The sequence below is a fragment of the Myodes glareolus genome, chromosome X (genome assembly GCF_982192425.1).
Source record: "Myodes glareolus chromosome X, mMyoGla1.1, whole genome shotgun sequence".
Classification (NCBI taxonomy): domain Eukaryota; kingdom Metazoa; phylum Chordata; class Mammalia; order Rodentia; family Cricetidae; genus Myodes; species Myodes glareolus.
This window is the reverse complement of record NC_142053.1, coordinates 135,906,049-135,914,421: the sequence shown is the minus strand read 5'-3', so window position 1 is coordinate 135,914,421 and position 8,373 is coordinate 135,906,049.

The following is an 8,373-nucleotide window of genomic DNA, read 5'->3' as shown; positions in this document are numbered from 1 at the left end:
TGTGAGCTGTTTCTCTTTTAGTCAGTTTCAATCTTGTGTATCCCAGGGTGGCCTTGAACTCGCAGAGATCCATCTGCCTCTGCCTCCCGAGTGCTGGGATTAAAGGTGTGTGCCACCACTGCCTGGCCTCTATGACTAACTAGTGGCTTAGCTCTGCACTCTGATCTTCAGGCAGGCTTTATTTGTTAGAGCACAAACAGAATATTACTACCGGTAGGCCTGGCTGCTGGCGCCTCTGAGAGATCGCAGCTCAACTATAAATATGCTGCACAAAGAAAGGGAGGGAGGGAAGGAGGAAAAGACATGGGTAAACCTATATAATTTCAATGTCTTCCCTCCGTGACATACTTCCTTCAGCCTCGCCACACCTCCTAATCCTCCTCAAACAATGCCACCAACTAGGAACCAAGTGTTCATATTCCTGAACTTATGGGTGACATTTCTCATACAAACCATTATGTTCTACTTCCTGACCTCCATAGGTCACATCATAATGCAAAATGTATTCAGTCTCATTTCGAAAGTCTCCATAGCCTTTCACCGTCTCAGCATGGTCTTCATGATTGAGGAGCAAATAAGTGTTCTTCTTTATAATATTTTTATTCATCCATTTATTTATTTTTAATTAAGTCTAGGGTGAATGTCTGTGTGTGGCTAAGTGCACATGAGGGCAGGTGTCCTCGGAGGCCAAAGGGGTTAGATCCTCCTGAAACTGGAGTTAAAGGCAGTTGTGAACTGCCCAGCCTGGGTTTTGAGAACTGAGTGTAGGTCTTCTCTCTGCAAGGGCAGTAGGGGCTTTTAGCCTCTGAGCCATGTCTCCAGCACCAGAGCTAGAGCTGTTTTAACTGGAGAGCCATCTCTCCAGCCCTGGGAAAGAGTTCTTGCCCCCAACCATTCCTATTACAGTCTATAGATAACATTATTTAAAAGAGGAATCATTTCCTTTTATATACCTGAAACAGTTATCCATCCCCAGATACCTTTGGAACCCTCTGGCTCACTCCATGTGCTACCTAACTGATACTGTATTTTCTTCCCCTCTAGCAAAATAGGTGAATAGTCTCAGGAATAACACATGGCAGTCATTCAGGCTCATGGGGTTTGGGGTTTGGTGTAAATTCACATTTTCTCCATTGAACTATTTCTTTTTCCCCCCAAATAGTGACTAGAACTACACAACACAAAAGCAGTTGCTTGGCTTAACCTTTCATATCTGTCAAGCAATGATTAAACCTGGACCATAACACTACCGCTTACATTTCTTTCTAGAAGGGCAGGAAGAAATGGAAACATATTGCCATGATTGCTTTTAATTCATTAATTTTGGTTTCTCGATACAGGGTTTCTCTGTGTAGCCCTGGCTGTTCAGGAACTCACTCTGTAGACCAAGCTGGATCTCAAACTCACAGAGATCCAACTGCCTCTGCACACGCCCAACACAAAATAAAGGAATAGGGGCTAGAGAAATGGCTCAGCGATTAAGAGCTCACATTGTTTATCCAAAGACCTGAATACAACTCCTAGCACCTATGTCAAGGAGTTCACAACTGCTTACTACACCAACTCCAGGGACTGGATGCCTCTGGCCTCTGTGGGCACCCAAACACACATGGCATGCATTCAAACAGACACATACCCATTATCTTAAAAAATAAAATAAATCTTGAAAAAAATTTTCGAAAGACTTTTAGGTCAGGAATGATTGCATGCACCTTTAATCCCAGCACTTGGGAAACAGAGGCAGGCCTAGTCTACACACTAAATTCCAGTCCATTGGGGCCTACTTCGTGAGACCTTGTCTCAAAAAAAGAAAAGAAATTATTTTTTCTTTTTGAGGAAAAAATGGTAAGTTTACTGAGTCCACTACAAGGGTATATCAGGTATGACAGTATTGGAAGAACTACCTACCTTTTCCAGAATGTTCCACAGAGGAAGTAGAGGTTTAGTTATGCAGATCTCATCCCGGGTTTTCTTATTCTACTTTCTGTTGCCTTGAAACAAATTATGTCAGAGCACCCATGTAGGAAGCAAGCGTTCTACGAGGCTCCCTGGTGGTATGGACCAGGAGTCCTTACTACCTGTCTCTGCACCTCCATTTCTAGTTGTCAGCAGAGAGGAGTGGACAGCTAGGAGGGCTTACATGAAATCATGGAGAGGGGACCTCAGCAGGGGCTCTGGAACAGAACAGAGAGTCCTGTGGCCCCACCCTACAGACTGAGGGTCCTCACAAGACTCCACAGGCAGTCGCTGTTCCTGCCAAGAAAGCAGAACCCTCCTCCACCTTTTATGCCTGAGGCTTGCAAGTGCTGTGCTGTTCCTTCCACTGGTCACAGTTTAATACCACCTCTTTTGAGGACTGCATCTAAAGCACAGGGAGGAGCTGCAGAGATGGCTCAGTGGTTAAGAGCACTTGTGACTCTTTCAGAGGACATGAGTTCAACTCCCAGCTCCCACATGGAGTCTGTAACCCCAGTTCCAGGACCTCGAATGCCTTCTCTGGCCTCCTCGGGGACAATGCACACATGTGGTGCACAAACATGCATGCAGGCAAAGACATACATGCACATAGAATAAAAATGAATAAATCTTTTTAAAAAATGATGGTGGGGTGGTGGTAGTACAAGTCTTTAATCCCAGCACTCAGGAGGCAGAGGCAGGCAGATCTCTATGAGTTCAAGGCCAGCCTGGTTCACATACCCAGTTCTAGGACAGCCATGACTGTTACACAGAGAACCCCACCACACCTTGCTGCTTTATATTTTAAGGTAGGGTCTCACTGAACCCTGAGTTCACCAATTCTGGCTAGACTAGCCAATCAACTTGTTCTAGGAAACTTATCTGTCTTTTGAATGCTGGGATTCCAGGCAGCCACATGCTTTCCTGACTTTTACATGTATTCTAGGGATCTGAACTCAGGCCCTCATCTTGCTAGACAAGCACTTTTTCTACTGAGCCACCTGCCCATCACTCATCACCTTTTTATGGTCTCTCCATCCAATTATGGTCGCATTTTGAGGTTAGTGTTGCAAGAGGTGAAAGTGAACACACACAGAGACTATTAGAGATGAGCACCGTTGGGGATGGAGTCCGGGCCATCAAATAATCACTCCTCTCAGTTCTCGCTTGAGGTGTGTGCTTCCCTGTCCCTGGACTTTGACCTTGACTGTGTGACGTGCTTTAATCAATAGACTGTGAGCAGGTGTGTTAGCAGAAAACGGCTTTATACATGCGTGCCCCATCTGGCCTGTTTTTGCTCTCTAGGGATCTACCCTAAGAAGAGAATGAGCCACCATGGAGGCAAATGCTTCTAATTCTGGCACAAGAAACTGAGGCTCAAGTATCAGGAGTTTAAGGTTAGCCTGAGCAACATGATAAATATGAGACTATTCTGAATTGCATAGCAAAACCTGGGGGGAGGGGCAGAGACAAAGAGACAGAGAGAGACAGACAGACAGACAGAGACAGAGACAGAGAGCTGCTGACCTAAGCACTGGGCCGAGCTTCCAGAGTCGAGTCAAAGAGGGGGAGGAGAGATTATAAGAGCAAAAGGGTCAAGATCATGATGGGGAAACCCACAGAGACAGCTGACCCGAGCTAGTGGGAGCTCACAGACTCTGGACTAATACTGGGGAACCTGCATAGGATCAGACTAGGCCCTCTGAATGTGGGTGACAGTTCTGTGCTTGGGCAGTCTGTGTGCCCACTGGCAGTGGGACAAGAATTTATCACTAGTGCATGAACTGGCTTTTTGAAGCCCATTCCCCACGGTGAGATACCTTGCTCAGCCTCAGCAAAGGAAGTGGGGGGTGGGGGGACTTGGTCCTTCCTCAGCTTTATGCCAGACTTTGTTGACTCCCCACAGGAGGCCTTACCCATTCTGAGGAGTAGATGGGTGGTGGGTGGTTCTGTGGGGGGAAGATGGGTGGAGCGGGAGAAAGGGAGGGAGGGGGAACTGTGATTGGTATGTAAAATGAAAAAAAAGAATTTTTAAAATAAATAAATAAATAAATAAAAAGAATTTGCTGACCCAAGGTGAAGAAAGAACCGGCTGAGTCCAGCAGCCCCTAGGTACTTCCACAGCTGGTGACAGAAAGTCTGTGACTGAGTCTGACTGTGCTGAGAGCTGATTCACAGCATTATAGCCGTAGTAGCTGACTAGTCTGCTAAGCACTAAAGAGACTACCATGTAGACCAATCTACGCTGAACTGTGTCTAAAGATTTAGGAGAGATGTCTTGCTTTTCCCCCTCCCGCTGATGACAAAACCAGAGCAGGCATTAATTCTTTTGGTTATCTAATGTAAGGACCACCACAGCGAGGGGAAGCTTTCACCAAACACATTGCAAAGATTTTCCTCCCCCGGAGGGTCAGCACGGTTCCCTGGGAGTTAGCAATGTGTTAAATGCTACTGGAACCCCAGGAAGCAAGGCTCATGCCCAGAAACTTCCATAGAGTCACCTAAGGACCACGAAGCACATGAGGTCACAAGCTAAGAATTTCTTCAGGACCTAAAAGGATTGCGAGCAATTATGTAATTATGCGGGTAATTAGAAGCCCTGGTCCACACAGCAGCCATGCCAGGTATGAGTTTCTACAGATTTCCCAACTGAAATGGCTTAGAGCTTGTGTGGCCCTGGCATGTCCAGTTTCTGATTTCTAACCCCAGGAATTCGATCCTCGTGTTGGAAGCATGCCTTCCGCCCCACAGAGTTCAAACCTAGTAGCAGTATTTAGCCATCCTTAGTTTTCTGATAACCTGCCAGGAGGCAAGATTTATAATCAACCGCATGGTATTTTGAACATTAGTTGAAATTACACTTGATATGGGCTCCAGATCATGTTTCATTTAGTCGGGCTCACCCGTTTCCATTGCATCTAGAAGCAAAGGTCACGACCTCTTTAGAAAAGGGCTCAACGAAAGGGAAAATAGCAAGTCTCCGTGTTGAAGTAAAAGAATTTGGTTTATGAAATAAAACTAAGGCGACAGAAGGCAAAGGGAGTTTCCGCTGTTTGAAAGGGGCTTTCTCAGCACAAGCTTGGAAAAAAAAAATGTTGATGATTTATGCAAATGAGAGAGGAAATGTGCCCCGAGGGAGATCTTGGCATAGAAGCGCAAGTCGGAATTCTGGATCCGAGGCTGGCTGTGTGTCTGATTCACTTGGGGACTGGGGCTGAGCCATTTAACCTCTCTGCTTCGAAGTCCCCTCATCCATAAACGCAGCCTAACAACGCTGTTCTTCTTGCCCCTGAAGGGGAGGCAGTAAAAGGGAAGGAAATGTTGGGGAATTACTTCTAACAGCCATCGATTGGAAATAGAGCATATGGTCTTAATGAATGCTTGTTTCTGCCACAAATTTTTCCCTGTTCCTTCTGATCACTCCAGCTAGTGCCACCGACATCAACTTGTATCTTGGGCTGGCTCTGGGACCACTCTCCTTAAGGTAATGTTCTGCACACTCTGGGGGTACATAATGAGACCTTGGTTCTTGATCCCATCCCCCCACACACTATCCCTACAACGAAACCACACTGCCCAAATTGGCCGAGATGGTGGATATTTCAAATATTCTGATCCATGTGTGGAAACATGTGTCAGATCACGTGTCCTGACCATTGCTTCAGAAGTATGGTCATTCACACCTTTACAGGAAAGGAAACACCTGCTCACTGCCTAAAGTCCTCGGGAATGGCTGGAAATAGGCAATAAAGCTGGAGAAACCCATTGATTGACGGAGAACTAGTTAGAGAAAAGTGAAGCCGTATGCAAGGGTGGTAGGTGAGTTATCTACTTATAAAGAACCAACATTTATGCCAGGAACTGAATTAAACTTCGAGGGTCCCTGGTGCGGGGAGGGAGTGGGATAGTTTCAGAAAGGACAACATTCTTGGCCTTGGTAGCTTGCAGTCCGGTAGGGAACAGATTAGGTCACCAAGGCAGCAGCCTGCTTTTGTGCTGCAATGAGAACAAGGGCAGCTTGTGGAAGGCAGGGAGGGTGTCACCCAGGTCCTGGTGCTGTGACCGAGAATGAAAGGATACTAAGGTACTAAGAAGTGCAGGCATTCCGAGCAGAAGGAATATGGCTGCACAAACCTTGGAGGAAGGCTTGGGGGTGAGGTTCAGTTAGTAGAGTATTGGCTTAGCATGGACGAAGAAGCCCTGGGTTCAATTCCTAGCACTGCCTAAACTGGGCATGGTGAAACCTGCTTATAGCTTCAGCACTTGGGAGGTAGAAACAGAAGACTCGTGAGTTCAATGCTACCCTTTACTACCTAGGGAGTTCAAGGCCAGCTTGGGGTACAAAAAAAGACATTGGAGGAAACTTTGTTGGCCCCACTCATATCCTTACACCCTCAAAAGCACCTGAGATTTCCTAAACATGGTGAGGACTTGGGGCAACTTGTGGGGTTGTACTCTTGGCTCAGAAGCACAGTCAGCTGACTGTCACAGACAGGGCCAGGTCCTAAGAGTTTGACTTTTAGAAATACCCACATGGACGGAGAACAGTGGCCTGTAGTGGCAGCAGGGACTCACTCTGGAAAGTGTGGGAATATTTCCAACAAAGACATGGGCCAGCCCTGCAAACTGGGCTTTGTTGTCGGTGGTATCTACTTCCCAGCTCCCTGCTGAGCGTGTGCTGAGTGTTGCCTCCTTGGCCCTCACTGGGACTGCTCTGAGAAGTGTGCTACACAGGTACCAGAAGGTCACTAGCAGGACTGACCCCCAGGGGCCCATCTGCTCTGGTGTCCACCCTCCTGCCTGGTCTTAGGGTCACTCCTCACCCTGTTCCTGACTCAACCCCTCTTAAGTTCCCAAATCCGTTGCTCTGTGTCAACTTTTGGCTCTTCTTTATTTACGGTTTGGAGACAGGGCTCACTATGTTGCCTTGGCTGTCCTGAAAATTACTATGGAGGCCATCCTCAAATTTATAGAGATCAGCCTGCTTCTGCCTCCCAAGTACAGGGATTGGAGGTGCGTGCCACCCTCCAGGGCTGCCAGCTTCTAAAGGAACTAGCAGTTAAGACTGGCATGTGGGAGGGGACAGGCACCCTGTCTTAAGATAGAGGACCATGACAGGATGTTCAGATTAATCATAGAAATGGGCCCGGTGGCTTCCTTAAAGCCATAATCTCAGCTACTTAGAATTGTGAGTTCAAGGCTTTGCTTAGTCTATAGAGTGAGTGAGCTCCTTAGCCAGCACATTGCCAGACCCTGTCTCAAAGAGGAAAAAAAAGCCTGGGAATGTAACTCAGTGGTGTAACACTTATTTAGTGTGTATGCAAGGGCTTGATCCACAGCACCAAACACAAAAAGAAAAATTGTTACTGTTTCAAGGTCTTAAGAGAATTTAAGGACTGTGGGTGTAGCTCAGTTGATAGAGTTTGCCTAGCAGCCCCAGCACCTCACAAACGGGGCACAGGAGCACAGACCTGGAATTCCATCACTCCAGAGGATCAAGATTTCAAAGGCCGGGCGGCGGTGGCGCATGCCTTTAATCCCAGCACCTGGAAGGCAGAGGCAGGTGGATCTCTGTGAATTTGAGGCCAACCTGGTCTATAGAGTGAGTTCCAGGACAGGCTCAAAAGCTACAGAGAAACCTTGTCTCAAAAAACCAAAAAAAAAAAAAGTAATAATAATTTCAAGGTTATTCTTGGCTATAAAGTGAGTTTGAGGCCACATGAAACCCTGTCTAAAGAAATAGCAATTAAGAATATGGTTCAGTGGTTAAGAGCACTGGCTACTCTTGCAGAGGACTCAGATCCAATTCCCAGCACCCACATGGCAGCTCCCAAACTTCTGTAACCCCAGTTCCAGGAATCTAACTCCAGTTCCAGCACCCACTTATGACCATACACATGAATAAAATTGAAATATATATTTAAAATAATGAAATATATGAATAAATTAATTTTTTAAAAGCCACACAGGAAGACTGGCAAGACCAAGTCTGCCTTTTAGGAAGCTCACACTGGAAACTATGAGACAAATAGATAAGAAAAGAACAGGACTGGAAGCTGGAGGGGAAAAGGTCCCTGTGAGGAGCCAGCAAGGTATCAGGTTTTTGTTGGTTGTTGGTTTATTTGTTTGCTGTGAGAAGTACCTTAAAAGAAGGAATTGTTGACTTTGGCTCAGGACTTTAGAGGTTTCCTTGCAAGGCACAAAAGACCTGGTGGGGCAGAACAGTTCACACCATGACACCAGAAAAGAACAAGGAAGAGAAGGAGCCTGCTTCTCAAGTTGTTGCCTTTTTGCCTCTGTGGCTCTAGTCTGAGATGATGTCACCCGTGTTCAGAATGATGGGTCTTCCTGCTTCAGTAAGCCCTCTCTGGAAAGACCCTCGCAGGCTATGTGAGACCCTGTCTAGAAGGAGGAGGA